Consider the following 13,858-nt stretch of genomic DNA (forward strand, 5'->3'; position numbering starts at 1 on the left):
ATAATGACCACATGAGAACAGGAAGAAGCAAAGTGCTAGAGAGGTCCCCAGAAATCCACAATGATACATCCATTGTAGACTACTGGCAATGGTGGAGAGAAAGCCTGATCTGACCTAGTCTGGTGATCAGATGGCCAAACACCCTAACTGTCGAGCTGGAACTCTCATCCAATAACTGATGGAAGCAGATGCAGAGATCCTCAGCCAGGCCCCAGGTGGAGCTCTAGGAGTCCAATTGTCAAGAAATAAGAGGGACTGTAAGAGCATGAATTGTTGAGACCAAGATTGGAAAAAGCACAGGGACAAATAGCCAAACTAATGGAAACACATGAACTATGAACCAAAAGCTGTGGAGCCCCCAACTGAATCAGGCCCTCTGGATAAGTGAGACAGTTGAATAGCTTGAACTGTTTGGGAGGCACCCAGGCAGTGGGACCCGGACCTGCCTTAGTGCATGAGCTGGCTGTTTGAAACCTGGGGCTTATGCAGGGACACTTTGCTCAGCCTGGAAGGAGAGGACTGGACCCTCCTGGACTGAATCTACCAGGTTGAGCTGAATCCCCAGGGGAGTCTTTGCCCTGGAGGAGATGGGAATGCGGGGGGGGGGGGGGGGGCAGGGGCAGGGGTGGGAGGGGGCAGGACAGGGGAACCCATGGCTGATATGTAAAATTAAATTAAATTTTAAAAAATTCTGAGTATGATGGTATGTACTTGTAATCCCAATTCTAAGGAGGATCCCTTGGGCCTTGCTAGACAACCAGTCTGGTCTAATTAGTGAGATCTAGGCCAGTAGGAAGTACTGTTTCAAAAGAGATGGAAACTATTCCTGAGGATATCTCCAAATGCACATAAGCATATACTTGAACACACGTTCACATAAGCATATATGTGCATCAACACTTGCATAGAAACTAGAGAAAGGTTCCACAAGGCTTCACTGCATAGGTAACCTATTTGTGTTAAAAGTGCTCTCTTACATTTTTCCTGTGTGTGAGTATGTTACTGGCATAGGCATAACACATATGTAATAGGAATGGCAGAATACCTTGTAACACTCTCTGCTATGCCTTCTCAGTGTCAATACATTAAACATTTATCCATATAATTGTATGTTACATCATTTTTAATTATTCTATAATGCTGTCTTGGGGGTGTAGCATGAGATATTTTACTCTTTTTCTATCATTGGTACCATAGTTGTCATCAACTTGACTGAGCCTTTAGCTGCTAAGATATCTGGTCAAATGTTATCCAGATGAATTAGTTACTTTTCTATTTCTATGATCAAACACCATGACCAGGGCTACTTATATAAGAAAGAGTTTATTTGTGCTTATGGTTCAAGAGGGATAAGAGTACACTATGACAGGAAATTGTGGTGGCAGGTGGAAGGCAGCAGGCATGGTGGCATGAAGAGCTGAAGGCTCAGATCTCAAACTGCAAGCAGAAACAGAGAGAAATCACGTTGGGAATGATAAGAGACTTCAAGCTCTCAAAGCCCTGTGACATACTCCTCAAAAAGGCCATATTTCCTAAGCCTTCCAAATAGTGGCTCCTGCTGTGGGATGGACCTTCTGTAGGCTATGAATGTGTGTTGCTCTCATTGGTTGATAATAAAGCTGTTTGGGCCAATAGCCAGACAGGATAAGGTTAGGCAGAAAAATCAAGCTGAGTACTGGGATGAAGAGGGTGGAGTCAAGCAAGCCACTCAAGGAGCAAGATGCCAAGGAGCAGTAAGCCACAGGACATGTGGTAATACATAGATTAATAGACATGGATTAATTTAAATGTAAGAGTTAGTTAGTAATAAGCCTGAGCCATTGGCCAAGCATTTATAATTAATATAAGCCTCTGAGTGATTGTTTGGAAGTGGCTGTGGGACTGTGTGAGACAGAGAAAAGCTTCCATTTACAACTCCCACTGGGGACCTAGTATTCAAATGCCTGAAACTATGGTGTGTGTGTGTGGGGGGGGGGTGCCATTCAAACTGCCATACCAGGGTTTCTGGGAGGCTAGCTATGAGTGACATCAACCCTCGAATCTGTCACCCTACTATTATCCCCCCAGTGCTGATGACCTTATCCATTGGGTTCAAGGCCTTTACAGAAAGAAAAAACTGGCCATCCCCACTTAGGAGGGCATTATGTTGCTTCAGACAAGCTGTAGCATCTACCTCCCAGTCCTTGGGCCAGCTTATCCCCAAAGTCTTGTGACTTGTCAAATTGTCTTAGTGATATGAACCAATATCTTAGAGTAGGTTTCCACAAACAAACACACACATAATATTTATGTAATTCTCTCTCCAGTTACATATTTACAATACTTATATAATTTTTTTCTAAATATATAGACAGATACTAATCTCTTTCTATATAGATATGCACAGATAGACATTCAATTAATCAACCCATTGTTTCTGTTTATCTGTGATTTTTGACTAAAATATTAAAACATTTCCACTCATTTGGAAATTTAAAAGGCACTACAGAAAGAATCTCTATTGCCTTGGTGGGATTTCCTAGCAGTGAGATTGCTGGTCCATGCTGAATATGTTTGGAGGTTGGAGAGAGAAGGTCATACTCTGAGTAGAGATGGCATCCACTTCTCCTCCATCCCCTCTAGATCTCTGCTCCTCATGTTGCCGCTGGGTCTCTGGAGTGTTCTTGCTATCTTAAACATGTAGGGAAACTGAGTTTGATTTTTACTTTTTATTTGTCAACCTTAATCTTAAGCTTAAGTTGAGGTTGAGATTGCTCTCATTTATTAGTTGGTCATTGTTTCTATCTATGTTGGGTCATATCCTGCGTACAGCATGCATTTCCTGTGGGGACACTACTCATATGAGTCTCAGTTCAAGTATCCTAATGGGAACATTCTGCCACTATCCCAGTGCAGGTCACAAAAGCTCCCATTGGACTCCCTCTTAGCATACTTCACCCAGAAAGACATTTCTGTTCTGCCCTCTTTCAAATGGAGCTTCTCTGATCTCTCTTTATCCCTTTGTGTCTATTTTAATAATTATTTATAAATATTAACCTCTACATTATGAAACCTGAAATAAGAACCTTGTATTTTTCTTATCCGTCACGCTAAATAAAGTGATCTGCATAGTAAGGGCTCAGACATACTTGTTGGAAGAATGAACAAAACCTGCTATAAAACACAAGAAGGAGATGTATAGAACTAAAGGTAAATAAGAAAGATACTTACTTTTGAAGAGATATCTCTAGAGATAGGACTACTTTAAAATGGAGTTGTTATTTCACTTTGAATAAATTTATCCTTGACAGCATAGCATCTTATTTGTTACCACATTTTAAATAACGTGTGAGCCAAAAATATAGCTCCCAGGAGGTTTGTCTGAAAAATATCAAAGGCAGACACGGGCTATGTTTCAATGTCTTTTCTGGTGTGACTTCCACACTGCTGGTGACAGCTAAAGTAGAGAAGTTTTGGTTATATGGAAATATTTTGTTTACATTTGTTTCTTGCTATGTTTTTCCCCATAGAACTCAGTGGTAAGGACGCGTGAACATCTGCTGCCCAGCTGTGCAGGTTCTGTGCTACTGTTTCCCATTAGTGCTACCTCAGTTGTGACTTTCCTACTCTGAGATCCCCAACTGTCATATGGCCAGATAACTTGTCAGAATAACTAGTCTGGTATCCAGAATCATGGGAAATCCAGCAGAGTATCCAGTATCAGTATCTTGGCTTACTTCAAAAGAAATTTATGAAAATTATTTTTTTCTGTGAGACTCCACAGGCTCTGTAGCAAGGTTCCCTAGGCACCAAGTCTCAGAGAAGACTTACTTAATTAGTAAATTAATTTTCCTCTGTTTCTTATTTGTCTTCATATTTTACTTTCCCTGAATTCACCTCTAATTCTGATTTTTAGTATTTCTACCCTAGCCCACCCAGCCTTTCTCAAAAACAAACAAACAAAAAACCTATTGTCCTTTGCTTTGTTTATGCCATTGATAAGACCATTTAAGTTTTGTTGCAAAAATGAAATAGTCACATGTTAATAAAACTTTAGTTATTGGAAACTGGAGCAAAGAAGAAGAAACTTTTTTTTTTTTCAGGAAGGAGGCAAATACTCTGCTACTGAGCTTTGGCCCCGAGCCTGAGAATATATGTCTTAATTAGCAAGGCCCCATGAGGGGGTGCAAGCAGCAGACCATAAGTGAACTAGAACTCCAGGAGTTGTCAATGTCTAAGATAAAGAGATACACCAAGTGATAAACAGCAGCACCGGGCATTCTCAGCTTGTCCCTGATTCCAGACCCTGTGGAAGCAGTACCACAACCAGACTCAAAAGGAGCTTGCATTGGTCTCAATTGGGCATTCCTTTGCTCTGCTGAGAAAGTATATAAAATCCCTCAGATCATTGTTTACAGTAGTAACTTAAGTAAGACACATTACCCTTTGAAATGACCTGGAGAACATTAGCAAATATATTCTAAGCAAAAAGTTTTTTTTTAAATTATTTTAATTTAGAACTTTAAAAAAGGAAATAAATGCCTAAGTGTTTCACGCAAAATCTGCATGGTTGATACAAAAACCACAGTATGTTACTTTTTAATATTTTCCAAAATTTCTAATAACTGTGAATCCAGCATAGTCAGAGTAGGTAATTTTTCTGCAGCTGTGTGACTGTATCAAAGTCAATCACTGTATTGTACAATGCGGTCAGAGAAGATTCCTTATAGAACAGGGAGGAAACTTCCTTCCTAGTTTGAGTTCTCTTCCACATATTTTGCACAGTGCCCAGCAGGTATAGCATCTGGATGTCCAGATATTAACAGGTCCCTGTCTGATCCTGTGACCCTGCCCTCTTCTCCCACATTCCAAATTCCTAAGCCCTCCTGGTGATATTACTTTGCATTCGAGCAGAGCTTGTACTTTTTAAAATTGAAGTTTTATTTCATTCACACTTCATGATTCTTCCAAGTGAATGGCAGTACCATCTCATCTGCAAAGATGACAAAGCCAAGTGTTAGAGATCCCATGCAACTTGGTTCCAATAGCTTACCTCCTAATACTTGGTCCTGGATATTAATACATGACAGCCATCTGTCTAGTCAATACTACCCCCATATCTTACCTGAGATGACAGATTATATCTGCTATCTAGGGCCTCTTATTTCTGGGGATGATGTCTGTAGTGGATAGCCATCCCAGCATTGGCCTGGAAGTTCCAACCTCCATTGAGGCTTCAGTAATGATCACGCCCACAAGGCAGGGCAGAGGAGGAGCGGAAGACCGAGGAGGAGGAGGAGGTGGCTCGCTTGGTTCCGGGACGCCGGATGCTGGAGTAGACCGAGCAGAGTTCTCCAGAGAACACCGCTGGACTACCCTATACCTTTGCCAGACCCTGCAACCTACTCCTTCATTTGTAAGTTACCCCACAAAATAAACCTCCCTTTTAACTATGTGGAGTGGCCTTAATAATTTCACCAATAGATGTCCATCTTGAAGAAAGTAGACTTCACAACTCACATACAAAGCATCTGATTCCTCATCTTTAGTTTTCTATCCTTAGTCAAGATTTCTCACCAGTTAGTCTTACTGAGCATCAGCTCCTATAGTTCTTAGCAAAGACTCAGATTAAAATATGCACCACAATTCAAAGTTGAGTGGGTGCACAAGATGCCCATTGTTTCTGCCTGGCATTAGCGAGAATCAACAAATCTTGGAAGAGGGTATTCAGGCAGAACTATGAGCTGTTGATCAGTTTAAATATCACCCTGAGGAAGCATTGCCTGTGGAGATCCTAGAACAGTGATATTCAAGTTTGTTATCATGCAATGAAGCAGTATTTCAGCAGAAAATATTGGAACCCTGTCCTCAGAGCATGGTCGTCTTTTTGCTGAGTAAAATAAACAGAAAGTGAACAGTGGTGAAGAAATCACCACTTAACTATATAGCTGGAATTGGTTGCATGGCCTCAGGACATCCACACTTGGAAAATATGACAGAGCTCATGGTTCAGGGTCTCAGTTGATCCGGTTCTCACTTTCCACTGATGTTCTGTAAGCCCAAATGACTATGAGCTACTTGAACTTTAAATTTTACCAACTCTCTGTTGTCTTCAAATAAAGGGATGGAATATAAAATAAATTCTTCTCCTTTTGTAAAGTTAAGTTCCTTAAATACTAAGTTCCCAAATCTTCTAACTTGTACTGTCTCCTCCTGGTGGGCCCAGAGGTAGGACTACGTATTCAAGGCAAAGTTAACCTTCTTATGGGCTTCCCACCATATCTAGAGGCTCCTATAAAGGCTTTTTGCAAAGAGAAGGATGGATGAACTGTGCTCCACCTTGTTTTGTTGTACTCACAGTGAATGTTCTTGGGGGATTTGAGTGTCTCTGTGTATACACTTCTGTGATGTACACTCTTACCAGACTGAGGTGAAAGGAGATATTGAGACACCACAAATGCAATGTGATATGATCAACAACTATGCCTTGGTGTTGAAGCAGCAGGAAAGTATAGAGCTGCAGAATGGGTGTCTGCACCAGCTCAGGGGTACAAGACCTGATGAGAGACTCCCAGGTAAAGTGTCTAAGGCCCTGCCAACATGCAACTTTTCATGCTACAGTTTCTGGTTTCTTAGTACTCATGAGCATCAACAGGTGGAGAGAAGCACAGTTTAACTAAAGAATTTAAACTTTAACTTGTGGTCTTCTGTGCAGAGGCCAACAAGTCAAGCCCAATGACACTAGCTTTTGTGTCATCTGTACAGAAACACTTGCAAGAAAGATCCCAGTATCCCTGGAAACAGAATCTATGATTCATACATGAAGGTCTGCAGGTGTTTCCAGGACCTATGTGTACAAAGGTTAGGATGGGAGAGGATATCGCAGCATTAGTTTTCAGCCCACAGCCCAGGCAAAGAACTCCCCTACTGCCCTGAAGCTCTTCATTCAAGTGCCAGCTCCTTGCTTGAGGGACTCCATTTAAACCAAGACAACATTGTTTTATCAATCATCTGCACAAAACATTGATAAATCAGGTGGATGGAGAAAAGAGAAAAATATCAGATTTAGCCCTCCTAATAGGCAGCTAGTCTTTCTCAGGAGTTCAGAGTTCCTTCTGCTCCAATTTAAACTCATAAGTGAGATGTCAACTACAGTGCCAGGCTTCCAGTGAAGTTAGGAAAGACATACACAGAGAAAAGATGTTCTTGGTGTCAACGTCAGAGGCATCAAATACCTTGCCTTCTACAACTTTACAAGCTGGCTTTGCTACATAAGGGGGAAACAGTGTTCACCTTCCCTCTGTGATATCCCACCTTAGATCCATTTAGCTGGGAGGCAGCTCCTGTGTAGCTGGTCTGAATGCTGTATGTACTTCCTGTTGATAGGAAGAGGTTTGATGCAATTTTTTTTTTTTTTTTTAGCAAGAAACACACCAGGAACTCATGTAATGTATAATTTCCTGAGGTACAATCTCTTGCTGGTGTCCCAAGAAGCTACTGTAACCAGTTTGCACTCTGGTGTGGATTACAGCTCTCACTCACTTTCTGTTTGCATTTGTGTTTGCCAAGCCTGGTGGAACTTGAACTACATCACATGGTGGAAATATTCCTCCATGGCCATTGGTTGTAGTAGCAACATTTGCCTCTCATGAGCAGAACTTGATTCAGGGTTTAGGTCTGTCTTACCCTGCCAGTGCTAGAGCTTTGCACTATTTCCTCTGTTCATGTAACTTGTTCCATTTTCTTTCCAGAAATTTTTTTCCTAGTAGATTCTTGTGAATCTTCTCTAACATAGTTGGATTTTGACTTTAAGAACGCGTTAGGGTCACCTGAAATCTTCTTTTGCTTAGGTCTCTTGTCTTACCTACCATGCTTTTGTTTAGGAGGTATGGAAGGTTCAAAATCAGTTGATCAGAGAAGTTGAATTCTGTAACATCTGTTCTGTATGCCCAAGAGTGAAAGGATATCTGTGGGCATCCTCCATGAGTTCCTGGGTATCCATTCAAAGCTCAGCAAGGTTTCTCCTGGGCTTCTCCATACACCACTGATGAACCTTATCCCCAAATAGTTCTTACCTTGGAACTCCTTTTCAGATGTTCATAATACATACTCTTACAAAATCTGACTTTTAAGTAATTTCAATCCTTCTTGCTTTTGTTGGTCTACAAGTAAATCATTAGTTAAATCAGCTGCTAATTTAGCCATACATCTTTTGTAGAGTGACAGTCTATCTAGTTCAGGTAGATAGTACAAAATTAATCTCTATATTGAACAGAGCAGAAGCAGAATGCCATAAACGTGTCAGAGGCTCTCAGAGTCAATGGTAAAGGAGCTACCTGCTTCCTGTGATTCTTCCCACATCCAGTTTCTCTTACCTATCTAGCAGGACTACTTCTTGTCAAGCTGACTGGAAGCTTGCTCTGCTTTCTGGCTGTTGTTGACTGGCCATCTCTAGGATGATGCACCTACCTTTAGCTGACCTTGGGTTTTGATGTTGGCATATACTGAGTGTCTTTGGCAAGTTCTTTGCCTGCTGTGCTACTGAGAAGACCGGACAGAGAAGGTGTAGGAAGACAGAGGTAATGTCTCCAGAGCAGTGGTAGGGAGACAAGACCGTGGAGCCCTTATTGTGTTAGTGCTGTGATGAGCTCCACCAGGGCAGAGACACTTCTGATCCCAAAGTTCATTGAGAGTTCTTCTGATCCCAATGTTCATTGAGAGTTCTTCTGATCCCAATGTTCTGCTGTCTTTCTTAGAGACTTAACACATTGTCATAGGCAGCTAACCCCAGAGGACATAATCACAGCATATTTCCAGGGCCCTTAGAGCCAAAGGCACAACCTGGAAAAGTTACCAGAGTCATATCTTACCCTGAGAAGGTAGTCTCCTCTCATAATCTGACTATGTGTTCGCCTGTGTGTTTGCAAATGAGTACAGATGTACATGCAGGATGAGTGTTTACATAAAACCTAAAGGTTCAGTGAACATTTGGGGATTTTGGAGAGATAGCTTAACTCAATGGACTAGAAGACAATGACAACATGTTTAATAAAAACATATGCCAAGAAGATAGCTCCACAAGCCAAAAATGTGATTAAAACAACAGAATGATAAATAATTCTACTTGTTGGTATCAGAGATACCATAAAACAGCTCTATGACAATGTTTGAAAGACCAGAGATAAAGGATAAATAGAATTGTGATTATTTTCTTCTAAAAAAAAAAAAAAAAAAAAAAACCACAGCATTATTGGGCTTCTTGGCTGGGCAATGGGAGCAGAAGGGGATTTTCAGACTGAAAGAGATGTCAGCATGGTTTGGCAGTGCCAAATCACCACCACTGGACTGATTACCTAAATGCTTACCCACCCACCCCACCTAAACCTTTTTTGTGTCTCCCGGGAACCTCAGTGGGAGCTTTCTTATATTCAACAAGTCTACTCTGATCACTATTCTTCCTGTGCTCACCCTATGATGGTTGGCAATGTGCTAACCAAGTTTTTTGCTTGTTGTCTTTCAGATACTAAATAAAGTTGTCACTGTATTTTCAGCAAGACCATTGCAGAAGCCAAAAAGCAGCCTTGAAACTCTCTTTGAAATTCCAGAAGTTATCTCAGTTCAGTTACACCCTTAGGTACCTTGTCAAAACACATAAATTGACCAAATTGCTTTGTCATGAGCTCAAGTGGAAAATGTTCAAGTTTCGACAGTTGAGAGATACATTTAAAAAATTAACCAATTCTTAGAGTTCTTCAACATGTAACACCTGGAATTGACAACTCTGTCTGTGATAAGTAAAACAGGAAGAGGACACAACACAAGTAAGGAGAGATTCTACCCCATAGTGGCATGTGTCAGGCACTGACCTACTGTGTCCCATCCTCAACTGTCTCTAGCAACACTGCAATGCCTTGCAGAAGGGCAGGATCAAGGTCATGGATGATTCTGGAATATGATAGGAAAAGATTGGCTGCCAGCCAAGTATGAGAACTGGGACTTCCAACTGGGGCAAGATGAGCAAAGACATACTGCTGACAGATATTGAGGCAATGACCCTTCCCCATACAGATGGGTTCTATTCTCAGAATTCATGCCATTTCAAAAAGGAAGAGCCAGTGTGCCTCTTTACTCCACAGAGCCTCCAGGGTATAGAAGAATGGACCAGTGTCACAGAGTCCCATATCTTACCTCAGGTGTCCCTTGCTGCGCAGCAGCAAGGCTGGAAGCTAGTTCTGCCTGATACTGCATATTATGGAGGTATGGTCCCTGGTTCCAGGGCTTCATATTGTGACCAAATAACCCACATAAAGTGGCTGTAGGAAGAAGGGGTTTATTTTGAGTAACAGTCAAGCAGATACATCCCATCATGGTGGGAAGGCATGTGGATGGAGCTTCAAGGCCCATGTTGTACCTACAGTGATGAATCAGAGAAAAATAAACATTGGTCTTCAGTTCTATTTCTCCTTTTCTATTCAGTTTGAAACCCTCAAACCATGAAGTAGTGCCACCTGCAGTTTGGGGAGGATCTTCCCGCTTCAATGAACTAATCCAGACAGTCTTTGCCTAGAGGCTTGTCTGTAGATTCTGTCGAACTGGAATTATTAACCATCTCAGGACATGACATATATAACATATCCAGAGTGAGGCAAGGGAAAGGAAATCACTAAAATACAAAGAAGACTGTGCAGGCGAGCCTGACTTCTGATCCAGGAGGGGAGCTGGGGAGAGTGTGGGCTATATGTGGAAGTGAGAAGAGAAGAGCATTCCCAATAGGAGACCACTGCCAAGCTCCCAGGACATACACTGTCCTGTGACAGAGCACAAAGTAGAAAACCTCAGCTTCCTTCATTTGACAGCTAAGAGGCATCATAATGCCCAAAGCCTGGGCAATAAGCCCACATCAAGGACACTTAGCTTTGACCATGATACAACCTTGGAGATTTTAAAGACCAGTAGATACTCTATGCTATAACGTACATTATTTTCCAAATTTGAAAGTCAAAGGTAACATCTGTTATCTGTGCTGTTCCCTGGGAAAGGGCACTAAAGCTCTTCTGTTCCAAGGACAAATATACTAATTTTCTAGATTTCCTAGGATGATGACCTAGGCTTTCAACCTAGAGATCCCCTGGAATGTGTGTGCACAAGGGGCTGCATCTTAAAAAGGATCCAACATTAACCAAAAGTGCTGTCCAGGGCTCCCTGAACAGTCTCAATGTTAGCAGTGGCTTTTAAAAGACTAGGGTGACTCACAACAGGCAAAGTGTCATGCAGCAGAATTTGGTGTCTCTTTCTGTTGATTTAGGATATTTTGTCTTTAGCAGTGGGTCTTCACTCTCTTTTGGCCCTTTGGGCACCTCCTGAATCTAGTTAGAGTCCAGGTAGCTTCATGGTTCCACATACCACACTTTTTATACAGACTTGGGGGGCATTCTACATGGTTGACTACTATACTCCTTACTCCAAAACCCATTTTCTTTCAACTGATGACCATTATGAGCCAAGCTGCCACCTGGTACTTTGTTTTGTAATCTTTGATATATTACCTCAGAATGTAATTAGACTGTAAACAGTATCTTTACAGACTATCAATGTTAATAAGAGGGAGATAGTTTGGTCTCTATTCCAAACAACTTTTTGTCTTTATCCAAAGGGATGGGGCATGCTGACAGGCTGACAGAAGAGGCACAGGAGAGTAGCATTCACAAACCTGGCCTGAAGTAAATACTTTCTTTTTGAACCCAGCCCTGTTGACCCCTTGACTTCAAACTGAAATATTCCATTGACTCCTTGAGTGTTGCATTTTATGATGTGGGTCAGCAAACTAAATTTCCCTCTTATGCAAGCTATCTTTCCTCAAATCTTAGCATTTGATCTGTTCTGATTATTTGATACCTGGGAGTTGACCTCAGAATAAGAACCTTTATTAGAGCTTTGGTGCAGAGATGAATCTTACAAAACCAAATTAGAGCCAACTAGAATGCCCAGGCAGGGCCAGTGAGTATCTGTCTATCTATCTGTCTGTGTCTATTTGTCTATCTATCTGTCTATCTGCCTATTGGACCATCTATCATCTATCTGTCTGTCTGCCTATGTTTGTCTCTCTGTCTTTCTGCCCGTCTATCTATCTATCTATCTATCTATCTATCTATCTATCTATCTATCTATCTATCATCTGTCATCTTCCTACTTATCATCTATCTATCTATCTGAAAATGTTTAGCATTGGAAAAGTGACTTCTATGCTCTGATCACACAGTCTTTAAGGGCTGTGAGGACTGATTTGAAAGCTCTTCTTGTTTAGCAATATACCTGTTTAACTTGGATTGTGTCTCTAAAGTGCCATGATGCATCCATTGCCAGTGTAAGCACATGCAGCACACAGATGCTTCTAAGATATGGAGGTGAACAGGAATAGCTTCCTGTACTATATGACACTCTGCAGTAATTGTAAATTGCTTGTTCTCCTGGAAGGACTGTGGGTCTTCAGAGCCTGGATGAGCTTTGATCTTGATGTTTCTTATGGGATCTGGTACCCCTGTACTCATTTTAGAGTTAGAGTCATTTAAAACACACCAAAACATACATTTTCAGGAAAAGTATCCATGCTAATCACAAATCCTCTGTAAACGTTACATTTCCACAAAGACTTTGTTATAAAAAATAGTAAGTAAATCCCTGTATCTGTGGATCTTGCTCAGCCTTGATACAGAGGGGAGGGGCTTGGTTCTGCCTCAACTGAATGTACCAGGCTTTGCTGACTCCTTACCCTTTGGATGGAGGGAGAGAAGGTAAGGGTGGATGGAGGGAGGTAAAGCTGAGGGGAACAGGAGGAGGGATGGGAGGGATCTGTGGTTGATATGAAGAATGAGTTGGAATTTTTCTCTAAAAACCATTTTAAAAAAGCAAGTAAAGAACAATACCCATTTTCCCACACTCCCAATGCTAACTGTCTATCTTGATGGACAAGCTGTCAAATGTTTGGTTGACATGGGTATGGACACCACCATTTTAATGGAGACTGGGGTGCTTTGCTTCCCTCATTGCAAGTTTAAACTCTGCCTGCCCATAAGTGGTGTGGGAGGCCAACAAGATTCTAAGACCACCCATCTGGTCCATTGGAAGGATCTTGATGGTAATCAGGGAGCCATTCACCCTATCATTTCTACTATACCTAGGAACCTGTGGGGCAGAGGTATTTTGGAGGATGTGGATATTGTCCTAACTACAGATGACAGGGCCTTTTTTGATGACTTTGAGGTCTGTGAAAAAGTGAGTCCTACATTCCATGACGCTGCACGAGATCCACACCCCTAATTATAAGGGCCACTGTCCCCATAAGATTCACTGAAACTTAGCCCCCTGATCCCATTCCATTGATGTGGCTCTCAGCTCAAGATGTATGGGTGGAACAATAACCTATAATTGAGCCCAAGCTGTCAATCCTAAAGGAATTAGTTGCAAAACAGCTAAAGATGGGGCACCTAGATCCAGCCACATGTAAACATAATATCCTTATATTTATTATCTGTAAAAAATTGGGATGCTACCACCTCTTGCAGGATCTTCATGTAGTTAATAGTCTAATGGAAAAAAAATGGGATCTACACAGACAGGCCTGCCCCACCCCGGCACTATTACTCCATCTTATTATATTTTAGTTTTAAATATTAAGGATTGCCTTTTTTCAAATTCTTATGATGCCACAGGATTGAGATCATTTTGCCTTTATTATGTGGGAACCTAATACGTATAAACCAGCTCAGAGATATCAATGGGCTGTTTTTCCCCAAGGAATAAAGAATAGCCCCATATTGGGTGCCAGATGTTGCTGGATCCTAACAGATCCTTCAGGGGAGGGGATGAGAAGGTGTGGTGT

The 13,858-nt window shown here is 41.5% G+C and overlaps 1 long non-coding RNA gene across 2 annotated transcripts in view; it reads right to left on the minus strand.

Moving 5' to 3' along the window:
• Nucleotides 1–1,312: 1,312 nt before the first annotated feature.
• Nucleotides 1,313–13,858, minus strand: part of LOC118571981 — a 38,699-nt gene continuing 26,153 nt past the window's right edge. For both annotated transcript variants that reach the window (XR_004943417.1, XR_004943418.1), the window contains exons 5-6: nucleotides 3,211–3,360; nucleotides 1,313–1,437 (exon numbers count right to left, since the gene is read on the minus strand). This is a non-coding gene — a long non-coding RNA (uncharacterized LOC118571981). The remainder of the gene's footprint in view (nucleotides 1,438–3,210; nucleotides 3,361–13,858) is intronic.

Source organism: Onychomys torridus, chromosome 21 (genome assembly GCF_903995425.1).
Source record: "Onychomys torridus chromosome 21, mOncTor1.1, whole genome shotgun sequence".
NCBI classification, from domain to species: Eukaryota; Metazoa; Chordata; class Mammalia; order Rodentia; family Cricetidae; genus Onychomys; species Onychomys torridus.